The 25,416-nt window shown below is 38.8% G+C and overlaps 1 long non-coding RNA gene across 1 annotated transcript in view; it reads left to right on the top strand.

Moving 5' to 3' along the window:
* LOC140638699 (uncharacterized) overlaps positions 1-25,416 on the top strand; it is a 198,621-nt gene that overhangs the window by 51,178 nt on the left and 122,027 nt on the right. Inside the window, exon 3 of the long non-coding RNA XR_012035696.1 lies at positions 6,694-6,777. This is a non-coding gene — a long non-coding RNA (uncharacterized lncRNA). The remainder of the gene's footprint in view (positions 1-6,693; positions 6,778-25,416) is intronic.

Here is a 25,416-nt window from a genome sequence, read left to right as displayed (position 1 = left end):
AGATACCACCTCACACCAGTGAGAATGGCGAAAATTAACAAGGCAGGAAACCACAAATGTTGGAGAGGATGCGGAGAAAAGGGAACCCTCTTGCACTGTTGGTGGGAATGTGAAATGGTGCAGCCACTCTGGAAAACTGTGTGGCGGTTCCTCAAAGAGTTAAAAATAGATCTGCCCTACGACCCAGCAATTGCACTGCTGGGGATTTACCCCAAAGATACAGATGCAATGAAACGCCGGGACACCTGCACCCCAATGTTTATAGCAGCAATGTCCACAATAGCCAAACTGTGGAAGGAACCTCGGTGTCCATCAAAAGATGAATGGATAAAGAAGATGTGGTTTATGTATACAATGGAATATTGTATTGTACTCAGCCATTAGAAATGACGAATACCCACCATTTGCTTCGATGTGGATGGAACTGGAGGGTATTATGCTGAGTGAAATAAGTCAATCGGAGAAGGACAAACATTATATGGTCTCATTCATTTGGGGAATATAAAAAATAGTGAAAGAGAATAAAGGGGAAAGGAGAAAAAATGAGTGGGAAATATCAGAAAGGGAGACAGAACATGGAAGACTCCTAACTCTGGGAAACGAACTAAGGGTGGTAGAAAGGGAGGTGGGCGGGGGGTGGGGGTGACTGGGTGGCGGGCACTGAGGGGGGCACTTGATGGGATGAGCACTGGGTGTTATTCTATATGTTGGCAAATTGAACACCAATAAACAATAAATTTATAAAAAAATAAAATTAAATTAAAAAGAAAAGAATGAAAAAATGAAAAGAAAAAGAAAAAAAAAAAAAAAGGACTGGATTCTGGGTTACTGAAAATGCCCCAAGTCTAGCATGGAAGCTGTCTATCTTTTAGCAACTGGATCTGAAGATTTCAGCAAATGAGCACAATGGACTGAGGATATGGCCTGTTCATGTTTTCTTGGAATCTCCCAAGTCTCTATGATTCTTAGGCAACCTAAGGACAAATCTAGGATTGGTTGAGATTGCATTTTCTAGCACAAGCTTTGTCATTTAGGTTGAGTTAAAGAAAAAAAGGAAATCGATGTTTTCTTTATACTTCAGTGTGTAATTGTAACATCATTTCTACTACACATAGAAAAAAGCCCAAAGGACATACACAATAGGGTTTTTTTTCTCTCTTATCTTTTCTCTTTGGAGAAGTTTGGAGTTTGGATGAGAGGAGTTCACACATTTTACTTCATACATTTACTCATTTTTTTGGCTTGGTTATAAGGGGCTGTTATGGACTGAATTGTATCTTACCAAATCCCCCTCTCTCCTTCATTCATACGTTGAAGCCCTAACCCCCAGTATCTCAGAATGTGACAGTATTGGAGATAAAGTCTGTAGAGAGGTAATTAAATTAAATGAGGTCCTTTGAACAGGCCCTAATCCAGTGAGACTGATGTCCTTTAAGAAGAGGAGATAGGAAAGAAAAAAAAAATAAAAGAGGAGATTAGGATATAAGCACACACAGAAGAAAGACCACATGAAGACACCAGGAGAAGACAGCCAAGGAGAGAGATGTCAGCAGAAACCAATGCTGCTGAAGCTTTGGTCTCAGACTTCTAGTCTCCAGAACTCTAAGAAGATAAACTTCTGTTGTTTCAGCCTCTTGGTCTGTGATACCTTGTCATGGTAGCCTGAGCTGACCAAGACATAGGCATTATCTTCATTTGGGCTTTCCCAGATGCATATGGGGATTTACACACCAGTAGTTTATTTGGGAGATGATTCCAGGAAGCCTTGAATGGAGAGAGGACATGAGAGAGAAAGGATACCAACCCAGAGCTGCTGGGGACAACTGGGGCCAGTTCCACTGTAGGCCTCTTAAGACTGTGTAGAGCACACAATCTGAGATTGTGCCTCCAGAGGCCTAAGGAGCTGGGTTGTTCCCCAAGCACCCCCCCAAGCCCCATCTCTCATTTGCCTGGGGCAGTGGCTGGCTGACTCTCTGGCAGCTCTGGCTTGCCTTATGCAGTGGTGACTCATTCCTGCAGTCATAGAAAGCCCGCAGGCAGGTCTGGAGGAGTTGGAAATATAAAAGCTGCAGGTGTGCACAGCAACAGTGAATGCATGCTGTATTTGCTTTTGCAGTAAAAATCAAGATTTAAAAACCAGGAAAGTGGTTGTATTTCAAGTTCAAACTCTGGAACTTGGCCTTGAAAGAAAAGTTGCCTTTTCTAGGCAGGTGTGAGATATGAGATGAACCATCTGCTCTCAGTGTTCCTGTGGCATTATTCATTAGGTCCACAGTGCCAGCATCACTGTCATTCCCGAATTTCTAGGAATTGTGCTTTGTTGGTGCTAAAGGTCTCTGTAAGTTTCCTTTAAATCAGTGACATGCTGATCCAATAAGCAGTGGGACTCTTTCATACTTAAGCTAGCTGAAGGCAAACAGCAACATTTATTTTTCTTTTATCAAAATTAAAACAGAACTCTCAGTGTTGTGGGACAGCTAGAGACAAGTTCCTGACCCAGTCAGTAACTTCCTACCTTTTCCCACTGAAAATGAGATAGTAAATACTCAGTACCTTCACCTAGGAGGACAAAAATCAAGAATGCAGGTAAAGTTCTCAGCAAAGGGCTGGGCTAGTAACCCCAAACATCAAAGCAAATTGAAAATACTGGTAATTTGTGTATTTGTGTCTGGTAACCAGAAATCTCTCTGTTATATTAAGAAAATGAATCTTACCCTCAGATCCTGTTTCACTTACGAGTAGTGCAGAACCGTGACTGAGGATCTTTTGTTGTGGCTTAGGTATCTCCACGTTGAATTACTGGGAAGCTTTTAGTTAAAATAAATATCTTAGGAGAGCTGGGGCTAGCCCTGGATGAAGGGAGGAAAGGAATGGGGAGGAGAAGCAGAGAGCCAGGGGCTGGGAGGGGCTGGCAGCCTTCCTGCTTGTGGCCCCCTCTCCTCCTCCTGCACTCTCTGCCACCTGTCTCCGTGACTTTGACAGACTGGTGGGGCAAATATAAATGACTCACAGTATAACAAAAGTTGCTTGCCCTCATTATAAGCCAGAACAGGAGAATTAAAACAACAGATAATTGACTGTGGGTCTTAAGTAGGGGAGGTATATGGTTAGAAAACTTTATAAATGAATGCTTTCTGACTAGAGTCATTATTTATTTATTTGTTTTTAAAGATTTTACTTATTTGAGAGAGAGAGAGCAAGAGAGCGAGAGAGCACACTAACAGGGGCGTGGGGCAGAGGGAAGGGGGAGGGAGAAGCAGATTTCCTGCCAAGCAGAGAACCTGACAGGGGGTTTGATCCTAGGACCCTGGGACCATGACCTGAGCTGAAGGCAGATGTTTATCTGACTGAGCCATCTAGGCATTCCATGGGAACCCAAGTTTTTTGTTTTTTGTTTTTTCTTTGTGAGATAGAGCATAAGCACAAATGTGTGAGTTGGGGTGAAGTGGGGCAGAGAAAGAGGGAGAGAGAATCTTAAGCAAGCTCCATGCCCAGCAGAGAGCTAGATGGGGAGGGGGCTTGATTTCACTACCCTGAGATCATGACCTGAGCGGAAATCAAGAGTCAGATGCTTAACTGACTGAGCGCCCTGGGAACCAAGTATTAATAAGGCTTTGAAGCATCTCAGGGCAGGACTACTCCATCCGCTTTTCCCTCTCCAATTTGGAAGGATCGGATGGCCAATGACTCAGAAAGGTTACTCACTGAGTGCCAGGGCAGTAGTATTTTTTTTATTTTTATTTAATTTTTTTAAAAAATATTTAATTTATTCATGATACAAACAGAGAGAGAGGCAGAGACACAGAGGGAGAAGCAGGCTCCATGCGGGAAACTTGACGTGTGACTCGATCCCGGGTCTCCAGGATCACGCTCTGGGCTGAAGGTGGCGCTAAACTGCTGAGCCACCCAGGCTGCCCTCTTCCATTGTTTTTATTTTTATTTTTATTTTTTTATTATTTTTTATTTATTTTTTTTGATCTTTTTTTTTTTTAAACTTTTATTTATTTATGATAGGCACACAGTGAGAGAGAGAGAGAGGCAGAGACACAGGCAGAGGGAGAAGCAGGCTCCATGCACCGGGAGCCCGACGTGGGATTCGATCCCGGATATCCAGGACCGCGCCCTGGGCCAAAGGCAGGCGCCAAACCGCTGCGCCACCCAGGGATCCCTATTATTTTTTTAAATACATTTATTTTTTATTGGTGTTCAATTTGCCAACATACAGAATAACACCCAGTGCTCATCCCGTCAAGTGCCCCCCTCAGTGCCCGCCACCCACTCACCACCACCCCTAGTTTGTTTCCCAGAGTTAGGAGTCTTCCATGTTCTGTCTCCCTTTCTATTATTTCCTACCCATTTCTACTCCCTTCCCCTCTATTCCCTTTCACTATTATTTATATTCCCCAAATGAATGAGACCATATAATGTTTGTCCTTCTCCGACTGACTTACTTCACTCAGCATAATACCCTCCAGTTCCATCCACGTGGAAGCAAATGGTGGGTATTTGTCATTTCTAATGGCTGAGTAATATTCCATTGTATACATAAACCACATCTTCTTTATCCACTCATCTTTTGATGGACACCGAGGTTCCCTCCACAGTTTGGCTATTGTGGACATTGCTGCTAGAAACATCGAGATGCAGGTGTCCTGGCGTTTCATTGCATCTGTGTCTTTGGGGTAAATCCCCAGCAGTGCAATTGCTGGGTCTAGGGCAGATCTATTTTTAACTCTTTGAGGAACCTCCACATTGACTTTCTTCAGAGAGTTAGAACAAATTATTTTAAGATTTGTGTGGAATCAGAAAAGACCCCAAATAGCCAGGGGAGTTTTAAAAAAGAAAACCATAGCTGGGGGCATCACAATGCCAGATTTCAGGTTGTACTACAAAGCTGTGGTCATCAAGACAGTGTGGTACTGGCACAAAAACAGACACATAGATCAGTGGAACAGAATAGAGAATCCAGAAGTGGGCCCTCAACTTTATGGTCAACTAATATTCGACAAAGGAGGAAAGACTATCCACTGGAAAAAAGACAGTCTCTTCAATAAATGGTGCTGGGAAAATTGGACATCCACATGCAGAAGAATGAAACTAGACCACTCTCTTTCACCATACACAAAGATAAACTCAAAATGGATGAAAGATCTAAATGTGAGACAAGATTCCATCAAAATCCTAGAGGAGAACACAGGCAACACCCTTTTTGAACTCCGCCACAGTAACTTCTTGCAAGATACATCCACAAAGGCAAAAGAAACAAAAGCAAAAATGAACTATTGGGACTTCATCAATATAAGAAGCTTTTGCACAGCAAAGGATACAGTCAACAAAATTAAAAGACAACCTATAGAATGGGAGAAGATATTTGCAAATGACGTATCAGATAAAGGGCTAGTTTCCAAGATCTATAAAGAACTTGTTAAACTCAACAGCAAAGAAACAAACAATCCAATCATGAAATGGGCAAAAGACATGAACAGAAATCTCACAGAGGAAGACATAGACATGGCCAACATGCACTTGAGAAAATGCTCTGCATCACTTGCCATCAGGGAAATACAAATCAAAACCACAATGAGATACCACCTCACACCAGTGAGAATGGGGAAAATTAACAAGACAGGAAACCACAAATGTTGGAGAGGATGCAGAGAAAAGGGAACCCTCTTGCACTGTTGGTGGGAATGTGAAATGGTGCAGCCACTCTGGAAAACTGTGTGGAGGGCAGTAGTATTAATGGTAGCAGTTGGGCAGCCCGATGGCTCAGCGGTTTAGCGCCGCCTTCGGCCCAGGGCGTGATCCTCGAGACCGGGGATTGAGTCCCACGTCGGGCTCCCTGCGTGGAGCCTGCTTCTCCCTCTGCCTGTGTCTCTGCCTCTCTCTCTCTGTGTTTCTCATAAATAAGTAAAATAAAAAAAAATTGTAGCAGTTACTACTAATTGAATTAGTCATCATGCTAGTGCTTACCATATATTGCTCATTTCTTTTCTTTTTAAAAATATTTATTTATTTGATAGGGAAAGAGAGAGAGAGAGCACAAGCAGGGGGAGCAGCAGAAGGAGAGGGAGAAGCAGGCTCCCTACTGAGCAGGGAACCTGGTGTGGGGCTCAATCCCAAGACCCTGGGATCGTGACCTGAGCCAAATCAGACGCTTAACCAATTGAGCCACCCAGGCAACACTGCTCATTTATTTCTGACAATAATCTTGTGAGATGAGTATTATTAGTTCCAGTTTATAGATGATGAAACAGATGCTAAGAGAGATTAAGCAAAATTATTCAAGATAGCACAACTAGCAAGCAGCAGAGCAGAGATTCAGACTCAAGACTCAATGAAGTCCTAGTGAAGGTCATGTTCTTCAAAGGGCAGCAGGGGGTGTCTCACTACTTCTCAGAAACCATATGAGGTGTCTGATCACTGAGCAGAGGGCAGTGACATGTTGTTTCTGCATGATACAGATAGTTCCCCAGGCCCAGACTGAAAGCCCAGGAGCACTGCTGAGTTATAGGAATTCAGGATGGCTAAGTGAGGCCTCCGGTGTTTTCTCCCCTTTCCTCTCTCTCCTCTCAGGTGGTGTAGACTGTTTAGCAGAAGCTCCCAGAGCTTCTAGCTTTGTTCCATACATAGCCTTGGCCAAGGAGAATCCCAGAAAAGCTAAGAGATGTCATCTCTTCTACTTTATTGTAGGCTGGGAAGAAAAGGTCCTAATACCTCTTGTCACCTGTAAACAGTTATCTTCATCAGTAGCAGCACCAGCAACTCCTACTATAGGTAAGTGTGGGGGTATTCAACTTTGTGGAGGGAGATAGCCAGGACTCAAGGTCAGTGAAGTGAGCACATAGGCCTAATAACACGACAGCTTGGATAATGGGAATAAAGGCTTTGCATTTGTCAATGCCAGTACTTAGGTTAGCTCTGTATCTTGGAGAAAAAAAGAGTAAGTTGACAGGAAATGCAAAACAGGGATACATTTTGCAGAATTCTGGGTTCAACATGACTGTATTTTAAGATTTTATGCCTCCAAAGGCATCAATTAGGCCTGATGAGTAGAAGAAGCAATAGACATGGTTCGATAGAAATGGGAGGAGGAGCTATAGCAGATTTCAGCAAGCAGTGGTGGAAGAGTTAGGGGATAGGTCTTTTCCAAAAATGTGATAGATTGGACCTTTTCATTCTGGTAATGTAAAGGAAGAAAGGAGGATTGTGTATATTAATATTATATTCCTGTGATATGAAGGGAGAAATGGGTTGCAGATTTCCATCATATCACCATGCTCACTAGGTCAGCATTAGAGGGACTTACATAAATGCTCAGAAATACTTTGTATGGATGAAGGCAGTAGAACAATAGAAGATGGGAGATTTTTAAAGAATAAAGTAAATAGAAGGCCTTGTTTCCTAGATGCCTTGGTGAGTTTTCTTTTAGCTTTGTGATTTTATAAGAAGATGTGGATATTCTTAACACATATCAGCCCCATGGTCAGAAGAAGATAGCTTTAACTCCTCTATTGGAGAATAATTTACCACTTTTCCTGCTTCAAAGTGAAATACGAGCTTTCAAAAATATCCTGCCCAGCAGTTGTTACAGCATTTTGATGTGCTTTTATATTTTAATAATTTTCAGTTTAGTATATTAATTTTGATTATAAATGTCCCCACACACATGCCCACTAGTGGTAATATTATGTTTACCTTCTCGTTTGTACAGTTTTTGGGCATAATGCATTCTGATAACTTATTAGGATACATGGCTGGAAAAATTCTCATTTTAAAGTAGAATAGTTGTTAAGCAACATTAAAATTTAATTAGAACTGTTCACTGCATTTCATTATGAGGTTAGTGTGTAATTACTAAGCAAGTCCTGGTGTTTACTAATAACAGAAGTGACAGCACATAATGCTGCTAAATTATTGCCACATCGCTAGAGAAGACAATTGGAAAATGAGGAACAGATAAAGGCATTGTTTAAAGAGCCTCAGGAGAAAAAACACAACATTAGAACATAATCTTTATTTCCTTTAAACTGCCTTTTCCCTTGTCCATCTAGGGCAACATATGCATGTAGGCCTCCTCTATCACAGATTAAGTAGCCTACCTATAATGCCTCTAGTTGCTATTTTCACATTTTGCACAAAACTCTTCTCTTGGAAGAGTAGGCATGAAGTGGGCCTTGGGAGATATAGTTCTAAACTGCTCAGATGCATTATGTATGGGGAGAAAATAAACCTTCAGGTAAATGACATAAACTGAGTTTTCTAAGAAACTTTATGCTTTTTAAATAATCATAACTTACTCCTCTCTAATTAAGACATAAATGTTACATTATGACAGAGTAATGATGTTAGAAAGCTCTATCAAATGTAGCTTGACCCTACACAACATGGCCAGTGATGTGTGGGTTGCAATTTTCATATATGGGCACATTGAAATGTATTTTTTGAATTTCCCTTTGTACAGACCTCATAATCTTGCTGTTAATTTGATTCCCTGCTCCATTTTCTCCTTATGCCCAAGACTGCCTCTATACATTCACAGCGAATTGGGGCAACTATTTCGATAATTTGGATGAAAATTAGTTTTAACAAAGACATTCAGATAATAGGTATGATCTGTGTGTGTGTGTGTGCGTGTGTGTGTGTGTGTGTGTGTGTGTGTTTAGTTGGTGTTGGAGTTGGTCTGGTGGGGAGCATTGAGGTGAGAGGGTAAGATAACATCTCTGGAATAGATTATTTTGATAAATCACTAAACTGTCCTTTTCATATGCTTTTGCTTTGTTTTTGATCTTGGAAAGGGATGGGGGAGCACTTAATCTTTCATCCTTAACAATGGTGTTAGCTATAGGTACCTGTATTATTTTGTAGGTCTTTTTTGGCCAGGGCTGTCATAACAAAGTACCACAGACTGTGTTGCTTAAACAACAAAAATTTATTTCTCACAGTTCTGGAAGCTGGAAGACAGAGATCAAGGCAAAAGTTGGTTTGGTTTCTTCTGAGGCCTCTCCTTTTGGCTTGCATGCGGAGATCTCTCCATGTCCTCACTTGCTCTTTCCTCTGTGTGCATATCCCTGGTGTCTCTCTGTGTGTCTAAATTTTCTCTTAAGGACACCATTGGGATTGGATTAGGGCCCATCCTTATGGCCTCATTTTAATATAATCACCTTTATAAAAAGACCCTATCTCCAAATACAGTCAAGGCTCAACATCCAAATTTGGAGGGAACAAAATTCAGACTATAACAGAACCTTTTATCAGGTTAAGGAAGTTCTATTTAAGGTTGTTGAGAATTTTTGTCATGAATGAGTATTGAATTTCATCAAGTGATTTTTTTTTTGGCATAGATGAAAAGATAAGGTGGATTTTTTCTTTAGACTTTTTTCTTTAGATTACATTGATTTTTGCATATTGGATCAGTTATGCTGTATTTGTTTATATATAGCTGCATTTTATTTTGTAATGTTTTGTATTTTTGCAAAAATACTTACTAAGGTATATTGTTTTCTTTTCTTGTAATGTTTTTGTCCAGTTTTGATATCAGGATTATGCTTATTTCAGCAATAAGCTGAGAAATGTTTCCTCCTCTTTAATACAAAACATTGTGTAAAATTTGTGTTCTTTCGGGATGCTTGGGTTGCTCAGCGGTTGGGTGGCTGCCTTCAGCTCGTGTCGTGATCCCAGAATCTGGGATCGAGTCCCATATGGGGCTCCTGCGAGGAGCTTGCTTCTCCCTCTGCCTGTGTCTCTGCCTCTCTCTCTCTCTGTGTCTCTCATGAATAAATAAATAAATCTTTTAAAAAAATTTGTGTTATTTCTTCTTTATTGCTTGATGGAATTCATTAGTGAAATACTTGGAGTCTGGAGATTTCTTTTTCAGAAGATTTTAAATTACTAATTCAATTTCTTTTAATAGTTATATTGGATTATTTAGTTTTACCTTGAGTGAGTTTTGATAGTTTGTGGTTTTTGCAAAAGTGCTCATTTCATTTACAATGTTGAATATATGTGTGTAGAGTTCTTTGTAGTCTCTTCCAATTTCTGCAGTTTGTAGTAAAATCCCCTTTTTCATTCCTGACATCAGTAATTTGTAAATTCTCTGCTTTTTTCTTTATTGCTCTTGCTAGAGATTTATCAAATTCTGCCCTTCTTTCCCAACCTGCCTGCTACTATTGACTTTTCAGAGTCCTCAAATAGCTGCTCCATGCATCTCTCTAGGTTTTATATATTCATTCTGTGGCAGAGACAGAATGAAGTGGGTGTATTCCTTTTTATTTGGAACTGGAACTCTTATATGTAACTTTTCAGTTTGATCTACAAGATTCCAGGACAGGTAATTTACTACCACAGCAGTCTTTATGGTAAATATATGAAATACATTTGACCTACTGGTACTGTTCCAATGGTAATAGAAGCCTCAGCTGTTACAGAAACAATTCAGAAAGGAGACAACACTTACTCTCCCCCCACTAAATTTTACTTTGACAGTACCTGCCAATGATGCTTTTTGTGAGCAGTGTTATGGGTATTGGGGGACTAATAGATCCCAGGTAAACTTGGGAAGTTTGTCAAATATGCCATGAAGATCCCGGCCTCTCCTCTCCACAGCTTTTGCTAACCTCAGTGGCCCTGTGACTCATACTCTTCATGCAGAAGGGTTCCTGAATTTTTAAAATTTATGGAATGGGTGAATTAAGTTCAATCACAGGGGTCAACTCTTATAAGTATGCTATGTTGAGAGTGTTATGTCTAAGTTCAGAGGGAAATTGTGCTGGATTCTCTTAGTGGTGTCTGTTACGGTTTGCGGAAGGGCAGTGGCAGCAGATGTTCTGTTGTGTTATTTGCTAACTTTCTTCTCCTTCTCACATAAAATCTCGCAAAAAGATGTGCTATTGTCAGATACATTTTTTGAATACATTTAAGATAGTTAACTTCCCTTACCTCACATCATTTCTATTATTATTACATTCTCTGATTGTGAACTAAAGTCCTGGTCATCTGTTAAAGGGTTTTCCAGGACCAGTGAGCAGTTTTAGGAAACTATTGGGGAGAGGAAATTAGTAGGTGCTGGTGGGAAGGCTCTCCTTGACTCCTATCATGATTCTTTGTATATCCAGGAAGTCCAGTCATGTCCGCCTGGGTGTAATAACATGGGAGCCTTCTCTGATTGGAAGAGGGGATAGATGGGCTCAAAGGGTGGGTCAGGCAAATGATGTGGTATTAGCTATATCTTAGCAGGGTCAGTGACTGCTGTTTCTTTCTTCTTCCAAAACTTACTCCATTGAAAAAGATCCATGGCTTACAAGTGCAGCTTGAGGAGTCTTGGCCTTTGTGCAGGCAGGGGAAAAGCATATGACTGGTAAGAGCCTAACTGACGTGGCTATATGAGCCAACTTTGAAGAGTGACTTGACCTATGGCCTTTGGAATAACACACATTTGACTTTGAGTCTGGGATTTACAATTTACTAATTGTGAGGCTGAGAGTAAGCTGCTACTTTTCTGAGCCTCAGTTTCCTTAATTGTAAAATAAGATAATAGTGTTTACCCAATTCCCTCTCTGGATGATTGTAGGGACCAACAATAAAATCTGAAGAAAAAAATGCCTGGCATAGGCAGTAAGTCCTCAGTAAATATTAGCTTTTTATTATTTTTAGATTGTATCATGGGCGTCACAGAGTCACTGCTCACCTTGGATCTTCTGTCTAATGGGGTGCAAGCAGGGACAAAATCATGGGCATGACCTTTCTTGGATAGGCAAAAGAGTCCTCATGTTTCTCATGTTGAAACTAAATCAGTCCCTTAAGTCAAATGTTACCAGAGCTAATAATGATCTACATTTTTAACAACTGCCATGACATTCAGAACAACTTTTAATTGTGTCTCTTTCTTCAAAACAAAAAATTCATATAAGCAAATGCTACTATTTCAAGAAAATCCTTCGAGGGACTTTAATTGACACATGTAAATGCTGTAGTTCAATTTGCATTTAAATAGGCATTCTTAATATTTCTTTTAAAATGGGTTTTATTTCTCTCTTATAAAACTAAAAATTGATTTCTTCTTTTTAGCAAAATGAGTGCCTACTAGGGTTCATGGTTAAGAGATGTGGTGCAGCTGTTCTTTTATTTCTCCCACTCAGTGTGGAAATAGCCTTACCAGGCAAGGTAGAAATGAACAATAGAAATAATATTTTTAAAAAATATGCTTCTGCACAGGATTGATCAGTGGGTTAGCAAAGATTGACATCAGCGTGACATTCTTTCCGTAAATGCACAAGGCTGCACAGAAAAATCTTCCCTATTTACAAGTACAGTCAATCTTCCATCCTTTATTTCTCTTTGATACCACAGTTGACTCTCTTAAAATGCACTGCAGAGACGGTCTTTCTTGCCTTTCTTCCCTTTAAACTGGGATGGGGGTGTTCCCGGAAAAAGACTTTGGTAACGGTGTTTGGGAGGTAGAAGTCTCATCTGGAATATATTACTGAAGTAATTCTTGAACAGGTGTTTGGCACATGTTCCCAGGCTCCTAAGAATGGAAATCCAAGTGTGGAGTTTGGAATTTATTGAGGTCCCTTATTCAAGTCTGACTGTAGGTCTGCTAATGGTCTGTAGCAGGAAATACTAAGGGCTCACCCAAAACACATTTTCCTTTTCATTCTGGGCAAATAGTTAGACTATATTGCCCTGCCTGCCTTGTAGTTTGGTATGGTCACATTCCTAAGTTTTATCCAAAACCGATACATCCTACTTCTGGATTCGGTCCATATAAGCCTCCCACATGGTCTTTGCTCTTTTCTCCTTCTGATTAGAACTAGGTGATTAGAACTGGGTGACTCCCAGGGCAACCTTGGAAGCCGTGTGTTGAAGATGGCTGTGCCTCCATCAACTTGGGCTCCCTGAATGTTCTGCCAACCTGTTCACTTGCTCAGTGCTGTTTTGTGAGCAAAAGAAATAAACTTCTATTGAGATTGAACCATTATACATTTGGGGGTTTATTTGCTATAGCAGTTAACCTATCCTAACTATGACTTACTCTTTCTCTACAGTTTAAGCTACTATATATGTTTAAACAGGGCTATGAGTTCTGTTGACATGGAACCAGTACTCCTTCAAGCATCTGGTGGAACTATTAGTCCTCATATATATCCTTCCTTGGGAATGTGTGGTCTGGATTATTGTCCAGTAATGCTAAAGTAGTTCTTCCTCAGCATGTCTGGCATTCCCATCCCACCAAATCACTTTAAGGACTTTTCTTTTCTTGAAAATAGTCACAATTTATTCAACCACGCATTCATTTTACCACCTGATGAATAAATTGCCCATTTGTTTGATTATCTGTTCTCAAAAATGTTCCAGACAAGGAAGTCAGTTTACAAGATGAATAAAATGCAACAAAATGGCCTATGAAGACCAGGAGTGAAATAAAGGAAAATAAGGGTAGAATCAATAAACCTGAGTCAGGAATATAGCTAACATACTTTTATTTTTAAAGGGTTTTTGTTTATTCATGGAAACATAGAGAGAGGCAGAGACACAGACAGAGGGAGAAGCAGGCTCCCCTGCAGGGAGCCCGATCTGGGACTCGATCCCGGGACTCTGGGATCACACCCTGAGCCAAAGGCAGATGCTCAACCGCTGAGCCATCCAGGCTCATCCATAAATCTTTAGCTGACATACTTAACAAACATGAACATAGTTGATCTTGCTAGCTCCTGCCCTCTCTGACATCTTCCTCCTAAAGCTGCTCCTGGCCACTTTCTCTCACCTCCTTCCTAAATCCCAATTTTTTGGGAGAACCATTTCTTTAAACATTTCCTGGTGGCCCCACATTTCCATCTGTCTCTATAGGATCTTTGATGGCTTCTTATCCCCTTAAATTTCATTTAAGCAGTTGGACAATTTGATGTGGGAAGACTTAACCTGGGAAGTCATTTTTCTTTTCTTTTTTAAGATTTACTTATTTATTTTAAAGAGAGAGCACGAGCAGGAAGGGTAGAGGGAGAGTGAGACAGAATCTCAAGCAGACTGCTCTGAGCATGGAGCCCAACATAGGGCTTGATCCCATGACCCTGAGATTATGACCTGAGCCCAAACCAAGATACTTAACCAACTGTACTGTTTAGGTGCCCCAGGAACGTCATTTTTCTTATCACTTGTGAGGCTGAGTATTTTTTCATATATTGTACTTACTTGCCATTTACGTTGCTTCCTTTGTGAGTTTTTATTTTTATTTATTTATTTATTTTTAAAGATTTTATTTATTTATTCATGAAAGACACACAGATTGAGAGAGAGAGAGGCAGAGACACAGGCAGAGGGAGAAGCAAGCTCCATGCAGGTAGCCCGACGTGGGACTCGATCCGGGGTCCCCAGGATCACACCCCGGGCTTCAGGCGGGGCTAAACTGCTGTGCCACCAGGGCTGCCCCCTTTGTTTTTAATAGTTTTTTAAATCTAATCTATTACTGATTCTTCTAGGGTTTTAAAAAAATTGATGTATCGGATTTGTATGTGTACAATATTAATCATATTTTTAATATTTATGTTACAAATATTGTTCCCAGTCTGCCTTTTATCTTGAACATGATGTATGCAAGTTATGTATTTTGAATTTGTTCCCTTTTGTTTATATCTTTATTTTTTGAGCAGTTATAGGATAATTGAAAAATTGAGGAGAAGATACAGACATTTCCCATAACACCCTTGCTCCCATACATGCATTGTCTCCCCCTTTACCAAAGAGGTACATGTATTACATTGATGAACCTACATTGACACATCATTATCATCCCAAGTCCAGGGTTTATGTGAGGGTTCACTCTTGATGTTGTACATTCTGTGGATTTTAACAAATGTGTAATGACATTTATCTATCATTTTATCACCATACAACATGTTTTCACTGCCCTAAAAATCCTCTGTGCTCTGCCTATTCATCCCACTTCTCCCAACCTCTTGCAACCATTTATCTTTATACTGTTTTCATAGTTTTGACTTTTCTAGAATGTCATATGGTTGGAATCAGAGTATGTAGCCTTCTCAGATTAGCTTTTTTCACTTATGAATATGCATTCAAGTTTCTTCCATGTCTGTCCATGGCTTGATAGCTCATTTCTTTTGGTCCTGAGTAATACTCTGCTGTCTGGATGTACCAGTTTATTTACCCATTCATCTACTGAAGGACATCTTGGTTGCTTCCAAGTTTCGGCAATTATGAATAAAGCTACTATAAACATCCATGTGTTGATTTTTGTGTGAACGTTTTCAGCTCTTTTGGGTAAACACCAAGGAGAATGATTGCTGGATCATATGGTAAAAGTATGTTTAGTTTTATAAGAAACTGCCAAACTGTTTTCCAAAGTGACTGTACCATTTTACATTTTCCAGCAATACATGAGAATTTCTGTATTTCAATCTTTGCCAGCATTTGGTGTTGTCAGTATTCTGGATTTTGGCCATTCTAATAGATATGTAGTTGTATCTTATTGTTTTTTAAGTTTGCATTTCCTTAATGTCATCTTTTCATATGCTTATTTATCATCTGTATATTTTCTTTGGTGAGATGTCTGTTGAAGTCTTTGGCCCATTTTTTAATTGGGTTGTTTATTTTATACTACTGAATTTGAAATGTTCTTTGTATATTTTGGGCACATCCTTTATCAGATGTATCTTTTGCAAATATTTTCTCTAGACTATAACTTGTCTTTTCATTTTCTTGACATTGTCTTTTACAGAACAGATGTTTTCAATTTTATTTTTTTATTATTATTTTTAATAATAAATGTATTTTTTATTGGTGTTCAATTTGCCAACATACAGAATAACACCCAGTGCTCATCCCATCAAGTGCCCACCTCAGTACGTGCCACCCAGTCACCCCCACCCCCCTTCCACCACCCCTAGTTCGTTTCCCAGAGTTAGGAGTCTTCCATGTTCTGTCTCCCTTTCTGATATTTCCCACTTATTTTTCCTCCTTTCCCCTTTATTCCCTTTCACTATTATTTATATTCCCCAAATGAATGAGATCATATAATATTTGTCCTTCTCCGATTGACTTATTTCACTCAGCATAAAACCCTCCAGTTCCATCCACGTCTAAGCAAATGGTGGGTATTTGTCGTTTCTTTTTTTTTTAATAAATTAATTTTTTATTGGTGTTCAATTTACCAACATACAGAATAACACCCAGTGCTCATCCCGTCAAGTGACCCCCTCAGTGCCCGTCACCCAGTCACCCCCACCCCCCACCTTCCTCCCCTTCCACCACCCCTAGTTCGTTTCCCAGAGTTAGGAGTCTTTATGTTCTGTCTCCCTTTCTGATATTTCCCACACATTTCTTCTCCCTTCCCTTATATTCCCTTTCACTATTATTTATATTCCCCAAATGAATGAGAACATATAATGTTTGTCCTTCTCTGATTGACTTACTTCACTCTGCATAATACCCTCCAGCTCCATCCACGTTGAAGCAAATGGTGGATATTTGTTGTTCCTAATGGCTGAGTAATATTCCATTGTATACATAAACCACATCTTCTTTATCCATTCATCTTTCGATGGACACCGAGGCTCCTTCCACAGTTTGCCTATTGTGAACATTGCTGCTATAAACATCAGGGTGCAGGTGTCCCAGCGTTTCACTGCATCTGTATCTTTGGGGTAGATCCCCAACAGTGCAATTGCTGGGTCGTAGGGCAGGTCTATTTTTAACTCTTTGAGGAACCTCCACACAGTTTTCCAGAGTGGCTGCACCAGTTCACATTCCCACCAACAGTGCAGGAGGGTTTCCCTTTCTCACATCCTCTCCAACATTTGTGGTTTCCTGTCTTGTTAATTTTCCTCATTCTCACTGGTGTAAGGTGGTATCTCATTGTGGTTTTGATTTGTATTTCCCTGATGGCAAGTGGTGCGGAGCATTTTCTCACATGCTTATTGGCCATGTCTATATCTTCCTCTGTGAGATTTCTGTTCATGTCTTTTGCCCATTTCATGATTGGATTGTTTGTTTCTTTGCTGTTGAGTTTCATAAGTTCTTTATAGATCTTGGAAACTGGGGATCCCTGGGTGGCGCAGCGGTTTGGGCCTGTCTTTGGCCCAGGGCGCGATCCTGGAGACCCGGGATCGAATCCCACGTCGGACTCCCGGTGCATCGGAGCCTGCTTCTCCCTCTGCCTGTGTCTCTGCCTCTCTCTCTCTCTCTCTGTGACTATCATAAATAAAATAAAATAAAAAAGAAATAGATCTTGGAAATTAGCCCTTTATCTGATAGGTCATTTGCAAATATCTTCTCCCATTCTGTAGGTTGTCTTTGAGTTTTGTTGACTGTATCCTTTGCTGTGCAAAAGCTTCTTATCTTGATGAAGTCCCAATAGTTCATTTTTGCTTTTGTTTCTTTTGCCTTCGTGGATGTATCTTGCAAGAAGTTACTATGACCGAGTTCAAAAAGGGTGTTGCCTGTGTTCTTCTCTAGGATTTTGATGGAATCTTGTCTCACATTTAGATCTTTCATCCATTTTGAGTTTATCTTTGTGTATGGTGAAAGAGAGTGGTCTAGTTTCATTCTTCTGCATGTGGATGTCCAATTTTCCCAGCACCATTTATTGAAAAGACAGTCTTTCAATTTTAAGGAAGTCTAGCTTATCAGTTATTTCCTTCACACATTCTAAGAAGGCAGTGTTGTACCCAAGGTCATCTAGGCTCTCTCTTATGTTACCTTCTAGGAGTTTTATAGTTTTGCATTTTACATTTAGGTTTATGATCTAAGTTATTTTTTAAAAAGATCTATTTATTTATTTTAGAGAGAGGGAGAGAAAGTGTGCAAGCTTGGGAAGGGGCAGAGGGAGAGGAAAAGAATCTCAGGTAGACTCCCTCCTGAGTGCAGAGCTTACCTAGGGCTCAATCTCACAGCCCTGAGATCATGACCTGAGCTGAACTCAAGAGTTTTTTCTTCTTCTTTTTTTCATTGATTGATTGATTGTATATTTTTTATTGGAGTTCGATTTGCCAACATATAGTATAACCCCCAGTGCTCATCCCGTCAAGTGCTCCCCTCAGTGCCCGTAAAATCAAGAGTTTGACACTTAACTGACTGAGCCACCCAGGAACCCAAGGTTAATTTATTTTTGCAAGTGGATATCCAATTTTTCCAGCACCATTTGTTGAAAAGCTTATCTTTACTTCATTGTATTGCCTTCTCTTTCTCAAAGATCAGTTGACTATATTTATAGGGGTTTATTTCTGGGCTCTCTATTCTGTTTCATTAATCAATTTGTCTATTTCTTTGCCAATACCACATTGTCTTGATTACTGTAGCTTTATAGTAAGTCTTGAAATTGGGTAGTGTCAGTTCTCTAGCTTTCCTCTTCTCTTTCTGTATTGATTTGGCTATTCTGGATCTTTTGCATCTCCATATAAACTTTGGAATTCCTATCTTTTGCTCACTATAGGAAGGATGTCTTTTTCCCCTCTGGCTTCTTTCAGGACTTTTTATTTAACTTTGATTTTCTGTAGTTTGATTTGGGCTAGAGTTCGGATATTTCCCTTTCCCAGGGAAGAGGTGGTAATACTCCAGGCTACATTCTTGTTAAGTTTCTCCTGAGGACAGGCCTTGTTGAGAAGAGAGTACTCTGGCTTATTTCAAAAATGGTTCCTTCTCCCTCCCAGAAACACGAGGGGATTTCTCTTTGGTATTTACTGTAAGAATCTGGTCAAACTCCTGGAGGTAAATCTCACAAAACCATGAGGGTACCCCTTCTGACTGGGTCCCCTGGTGTTTTACTCTCAGACTTTGCACACTGAGCCTCCAGTAATTTGTCAATTACAGTTCAGATTTTCTTACTTTGGCACCATTTCCCGTGATGGTTTCCACTTGTGAGCCTTCTCTGTTAAGCCATGACTATTTGTGTTTACCTGTCTGTGTCTCCAATCTTGGGAACAGTGCATTACTCTGTGTCCTCACCTCTTTTAGGGATCTTATAAAAGTTATCATTTTTTCAGTTTGTTCTGCTTTTTATTTGTTGTTAGAATGGATTGGTGACTTCCAAACTTCTTACATGCAGAACCAGAAACCAGAAGTCAACTTATTATATATACTTCCTGAAAATTTCCATCACATTTCTTATTTGTACAGGTGATGCATTATATAGTCCTATAAAAATTAAAAGAATACAATTATATAAGGAAAATATTCCCTTTTAACCTTCCTTCCTGTGTTGTAATTTCACTTCCCTCTTGGGGGGAAAAATACTTATCTATTGGGTTAGTGTGTATCCTTTGAGTTATTTAATTTTCTACACACTTAAATTTAAATATTTGTATAGGAATTACATATGTATATATACAAAAAGAGAATCATGCTGTATGTATTATCCTGTTACTTACTTTTTCACTTAATGTATGTTTGGAGAACCTTCTATGTTGTATATCTAGATCTACCTAAAAAATTGCTGCATAGTATTCCTTTACATTGATGTATTAGGGTTTATTTAACCATCTTTTTCTCTATTTTTACTTATATTGTTTCTAATTTTTTGTTATAATAAATGATACTAAAAAATATTCTTCATTCTACTTTGAACATTTTGGGAAGCATTTCTGTAAGGTAGATACCCAGAAGAGGAATTGCTGGGTATTTTTTTTTTTTTTTTTTTAAAACAGAGATTCTTTTTTTTTTAATTTATTTATTTATGATAGTCACAGAGAAAGAGAGAGAGGCAGAGACATAGGCAGAGGGAGAAGCAGGCTCCATGCACCGGGAGCCCGACGTGGGATTCGATCCCGGGCATCCAGGATCGCGCCCTGGGCCAAAGGCAGGCGCTAAACCGCTGCGCCACCCAGGGATCCCAATTGCTGGGTATTTTAAACAATTAAATTTTTCTACAATTCTGATGGGTAAAAAAAAAGTACCTTTGTTATTTTAATGTACCTTTCATTGATTCCCAGTGAGACTGAGCATTTTTCATATATTTATTGGTCATTTGTAACTTCTGGATTCTGTAATATTGGTCTTTTGCTTTATATGTTATAAATATTTTCTTTCTGTTTCTTTGTTGATGATGTCTTTTATGGTTAGGTTTTCCTAATTTTATGAAATTAGGTCTGCCAGTTTTTCATTTCTTTTACTTTTGGCTTAAGAAAATCTTCCTTACCATAAGCCTACAAATATATCCTCCTAGTTTTCTTCTGAATAAAATTGTATAAGTGAGGCAGAAATGGCTAGCTGTTCAGCAAACTCTTTTTCTTTTCCTTCTGAACACAGCCAGACTTGAGATTGGGTGTGGCCATGCTATTGAGATGTAACAAATGGAATGTGGACAGAAACAAATTACTATCTTCTGGGACTTACCTTGTGTGATCTTTTGTGCTATAATGAATATAACCCTCAGGGAGAAATGGGGAGCTATGTATGGAAGGCTGTGGAACCACAATATGGAAGGTGACTGGATCTGAATCACTCCTTGAAGAAGAGCTACTTGATCAAAAACACTCATTGTGACTTTTACATGAATTTCAAGCTAATGAGATTTGGGGATTTATCTGTTACAGTCACTGATCTACCTTAACTAATAAATTTTGTATATATTTCTAATATTTATTTCCTTAATACACTTGATAAATAACTTATTGTTATATTTGGTATGAGATAAGGATCTGAGCTTCCCATTCCTCAAATGGATAGCCAATTTTGGGGGATTATTTGTCTTTTCTCTACTTATATGAAATGTTACCCTTATCATATATTTGACTGCACCATATACAATTGCCAATTTTCAGTTTTGACCTCTAAAATCAGCAGTTTCACGAGTCAGTTTAATATTTGATTGTCTTATACATATTAGACTTTCTATTCTTGCCCATCAATCTATGTTTCTTTGCCAGTAGCATACTGTAGCTTTGTAGTGTATTTTACATCGGGTAAGGCAAGATGAACTTAAAATCTCAAGTCAAGTTTTATAAAAAATCCCATTGGGATTTTGAGTGGAATTACATTAAATTCACATAGATTAATTTTTTTGAGAATCAACATCTCTATAATATGGAGTTTGCTTCTTTGAGAGTGTGAACATAAATAGGCCAGAAAAACTTGATCACAGATAATTAGAAATGTGTAAGTCACAGCTCTAGGGAAGCCACAGGTTTAATGACTACTGTTTATATCTTTCTAAACTATGGGCATTAAGGGCGATTTGCCCACCAAAGGGCAAATCAGGCTGTACCTGATATCCCATGGTTTCAGTAGGGAGAGTGGGATGCTGAGATATATTTATTTATTAATTTTCTGTGTTTCTCCACTCTAGAGTGTAAGTACCATAAAATTAGACCTTTGCTTTCTTTATTCATTGCAGTATCTTCAGTGTATAGGACAGACCCTGACCTATCACAGACCCTTAATAAATATTTATCAAAAGAAGGAATGAATGACTGTGAGGGTTTGAGCCCTTAATGAAGGTGGTGGTTTACATCTAGCATGTGATCCATAAGACATACATTATAGCCTAAGAGTACTTATATTTTTCTGGCTCTTACTGTGTTTTCATAGCTGTGTCTACTGGTTCATGCTGATTTGTTATGGAAAAATAGTGTATACATGGCAGTGATGACTAAAACATTCACAAGCTGGGACACCTCAATGGCTCAGCGGTTGAGTGTCTGCCTTTGGCCCAGGGCATGATCCTGGAGTCCCGGGATCGAGTCCCACATCGGGCTTCCTGCACAAAGTCGGCTTCTCCCTCTGCCTCTCTCTCTGTATCTTATTTATTTAAAAAAAAATAAAACATTCACAAGCATAGCCTTAGAATAAATATTGTAACAAACACACAAGGTTACTCATTGCAACATTGTTTGTAGTAGCAAAAGATGGGAAACAGCCTAAATGTGAGTCAATAGAAATAGTTAAAAAATCCAAACAACTATGGCATATTCATATAATGGAATACCATTCTGCTGTTAAAAAAAAAAAAAACACTAAAGAGGAATTGATATGGAAAGGTTTCCAGGATAAATTGCATTGTTAAGTAAAAAAAAAAGTGCAGAGCAGACTGTATAATATACAAACTTTTGTGGAAAAAAGGGGAAGAAATAAAAATACATATTCATGTTTGCTTCCAGATGCATAAAGAAACTCTAAAAGGATTAAAAGAAATTAATAAAAGGAATTACCAGTTGGAGTGGTGATAAGAACTAGGGTGAGTGTGACACTTTTCACTGTCTATTTTAGATATTATTTGATTCCTGAGCCGTGTGGATATATGGCCACTTAAAAATGAAATAAAGTATCAAATATAAAAAAATAAATGAAAGAGGTACCTGGGTGGCTCAGTTGATTGGGTGTCTGCCTTCTACTCAGGTTATGATCTCAAGGTTCTGGGATTGAGCCCCTAGTTGGGCTCCCTGCTCAGTGGGGGTTTGCCTTCTGCCCCTCCTCCCTGCTTGTGTTCTCTCACTCTCTCAAACAAGTAAATAAAATCTTTAAAAAAATAAATGATGAAGATAATGATCATATTTAATCTAAGAAATTCTGTTTGTTGGTACAACAAAGAAATGAAAGTTATTTTGAACTTGTATGTTGAGGAATTGTACTTAGAGGAATTGGTGTCTTTGGTATAGCTGTTAAGTGCAGTAATAATGCAGAAGGCCATGGTGGCAGTGGACTTGTATGTAGAGGAATCGTACTTAGAGGACTTGTATATAGAGGAATTGTACTTAGAGGAATTAATGTCTTTGGTATAGCTGTCAAGTGCAGTAATAACGCAGAAGGTCACGGTGGTGGTGGTGGAGGCCACAGCAGACAGATCAGATGTAGATTTGCCTCCTTGGGCCCTTTTCATTTGGGAAGTTTTTCTCTATCAGGCAGTTTGGGTCAAAGTTGCTTTTGTTCTTTGTTTTAGACTACAAGGCGCAGTGCACATCAAATGATTTTATCAAAGCTTCTGTTTTGATGCAAAATGTTTCAGTTTTCTCCTCTTGGTCTATGTTGGATCAACGAAATATTTCTTAATAATTTCAAGGCAAATTGGTTCCAGAGAACTAATGAGTTACTTGCCCACAGCTCACTTATTCACCAAAATAATTAAATTTGTTAACAAATATATGGAATTGCAAATATTGAATGGTCTCACTGCTTTGGCCTGGTTCAGTCATCTTCCTTGTCAATATTAACCATCGTTTCTATGTGGTTGTAAGTCACTGTCTTTTAAATTAATTTGTGAATGGAATTGATAATTTGCTTACTTAAAAAATCCCAGCTTCCTCATTCTATATAAAAAAAGACATCATTAATGGAAAGTACTATTATTCATCATGAACTGTACCAAGATAATTTATATAAATTCAACTAATATCTTCTAAATCACAGTGAAAGATTTAATTTAAAAATCGAAGCTATAATGCAGATTCAATAATAATTGTGAAAGTTCTTTGTGAAGTGCATCATACAAATGAATGGTATTGTTATTTTTTTGGCATGCATTGTGATATAAAAAATATTTTAAAAAGGTAGAAAATGACATAGAAGATGAATGGGCAATTCAGGTTGGGGAAGATTGATGAAAGTAGTTCTAATAAACATAATCAGCTTTCAGCTAGGTAGAAAGGCCCCACAAATATTCAGGTTATTAACTGATAGTCACCAACCACTTGATAATCATGCTTCTAATGAGAGTGAGCACTAATGGCTCAAGGAACTGTGAGTCAAATTATGAAGTTTTATTAAAATGTTTTCCCCATTTGTCTTCAATTATTTAGATCCAATCTAATTTTTCTTCAAAATTAAAGTCTGGGGCTCAAGCTAATTTTTGTGACTGAATATTTAAAAATAGATGTCCTCTCTACCCATAAGTAACATCACAGAGAAAAAGTACAGTGCGTTTCCACAGCACTCTTGTTGAAACACAACCATTTCTTTCCCCCCAACTTATTAAAATAATGTGCAATGGAACAAGCATAACCAAAGCTTTGTCCCTGAACACCAAAATTTAGAGAGGCTCCAAATGACTCACCTGCTACTACTCTAATTACTTCTTAGTAGCTGTAGCTACTTTTCACTTTTGCCCTAACCCTTTGGCTGTTGAACACAGATAAAGCCAAGAACCAAGGTCAGAGTCTAAGCGAGTGAGGCATTCAGGGTCCAGAGAAACAACACATATTCAACATTTTGGATAATTGTTACAGAACTGTCTCTCAGCCTGGAATCTCAGGGGCTATTCAAGAAATAACCCCTTCCTGGGATCTGGGCATCGAGGATTCATTTTATTTTGATGTGCAGCCCCTGGATATCATTCAACATTGTTCAGGAGCCTGGTATGGCTACTTGTAAAAGGATTTGTGGTGAATGGCTTGCTATCTTTCCTGGTTGGAGTGCCCAACCACCAGCCAGTCTTCCTCACCTTCTCCTTCATCTTCTACCATTCCTTTTCTCTATGCCTTTGATCTTTTCCTCTCTGTCTTTATTTTTCCATACAAAATTTACCTTTCCTTTAAAGCCTCAGTTGTATATCATCTTACTCATAGGAAAAAAAACCCCATTCTGATATAACTGGTACTTATGAATTTAATAACTTATTAATGGGAGTGCCCCATGTTAAAGCAGTTATGAGTATGTCAGGTGGAGTGACTTTTTCCTCAAGGGTAGGTATTTGGTTGGACGAAATACATCTTTAAATTCCTAAATGTCTATGCTGCTACAGTATGCAGTGATTTCTCAATTACCTGTGTAAGAGTATTGACCTAATGAATAATTTGAAAATATTTGGCATTGGAATGCATGGTACAATTTTTTTTTCTCCCAGTAGCTTATTACTAATTATTTAGTAATTATTTAACCTATTATTACTAATTTGGTTGAACTTGTATTAAAATAAATACTTCTCTAGAGTACATACCAAACTAGAAATAGTTGGGACATAGGCAGAAGCCAAAGGGAAATGAAAAATGTTCAGAATCAGAAGACTCAACATTCAATTATTTAATATACTTTGCTATATTTCAAAAAAGATTTTGAGGGGGTAATAGTAACTGTGCCTCATACTGGAAGCAATATGCCTTTTGAGGCCCAAATGCAAGAGCCAGCTCTTTGTCTAGTGTAGCATTCTGTTGTCTGATAATAACAACAGTAATCATTCCAGAGTAGCCTACAGTGTCAAGTACTCTGCTGAATACTTGATATGGTTTCTCTTAATTAATCTTCAGATTATTTGCTGCATCATTTTACAGATGAGGCTCAGAGAAGTTAATTATCTTGCCCAAAGTCATATAGCTAGTACCAGGCAGAAGCATCACTTGGAACCCAGATTGTGTGGCTCTAACGTTAGTGTTCCTAACACCTTCACCCACTGTTTCTGTTGATGAATATAGCTGTACAGCTATGACTGCTTTTTGTTTGTTTTTTATTTTTTAAAATATTTTATTTATTTGAGAGAGA

Source organism: Canis lupus, chromosome 1 (assembly GCF_048164855.1).
Source record: "Canis lupus baileyi chromosome 1, mCanLup2.hap1, whole genome shotgun sequence".
Lineage (NCBI taxonomy): Eukaryota > Metazoa > Chordata > Mammalia > Carnivora > Canidae > Canis > Canis lupus.
The sequence above is the reverse complement of the archived record's forward strand: the minus strand, read 5'-3'. Positions and strand labels throughout refer to the sequence as shown.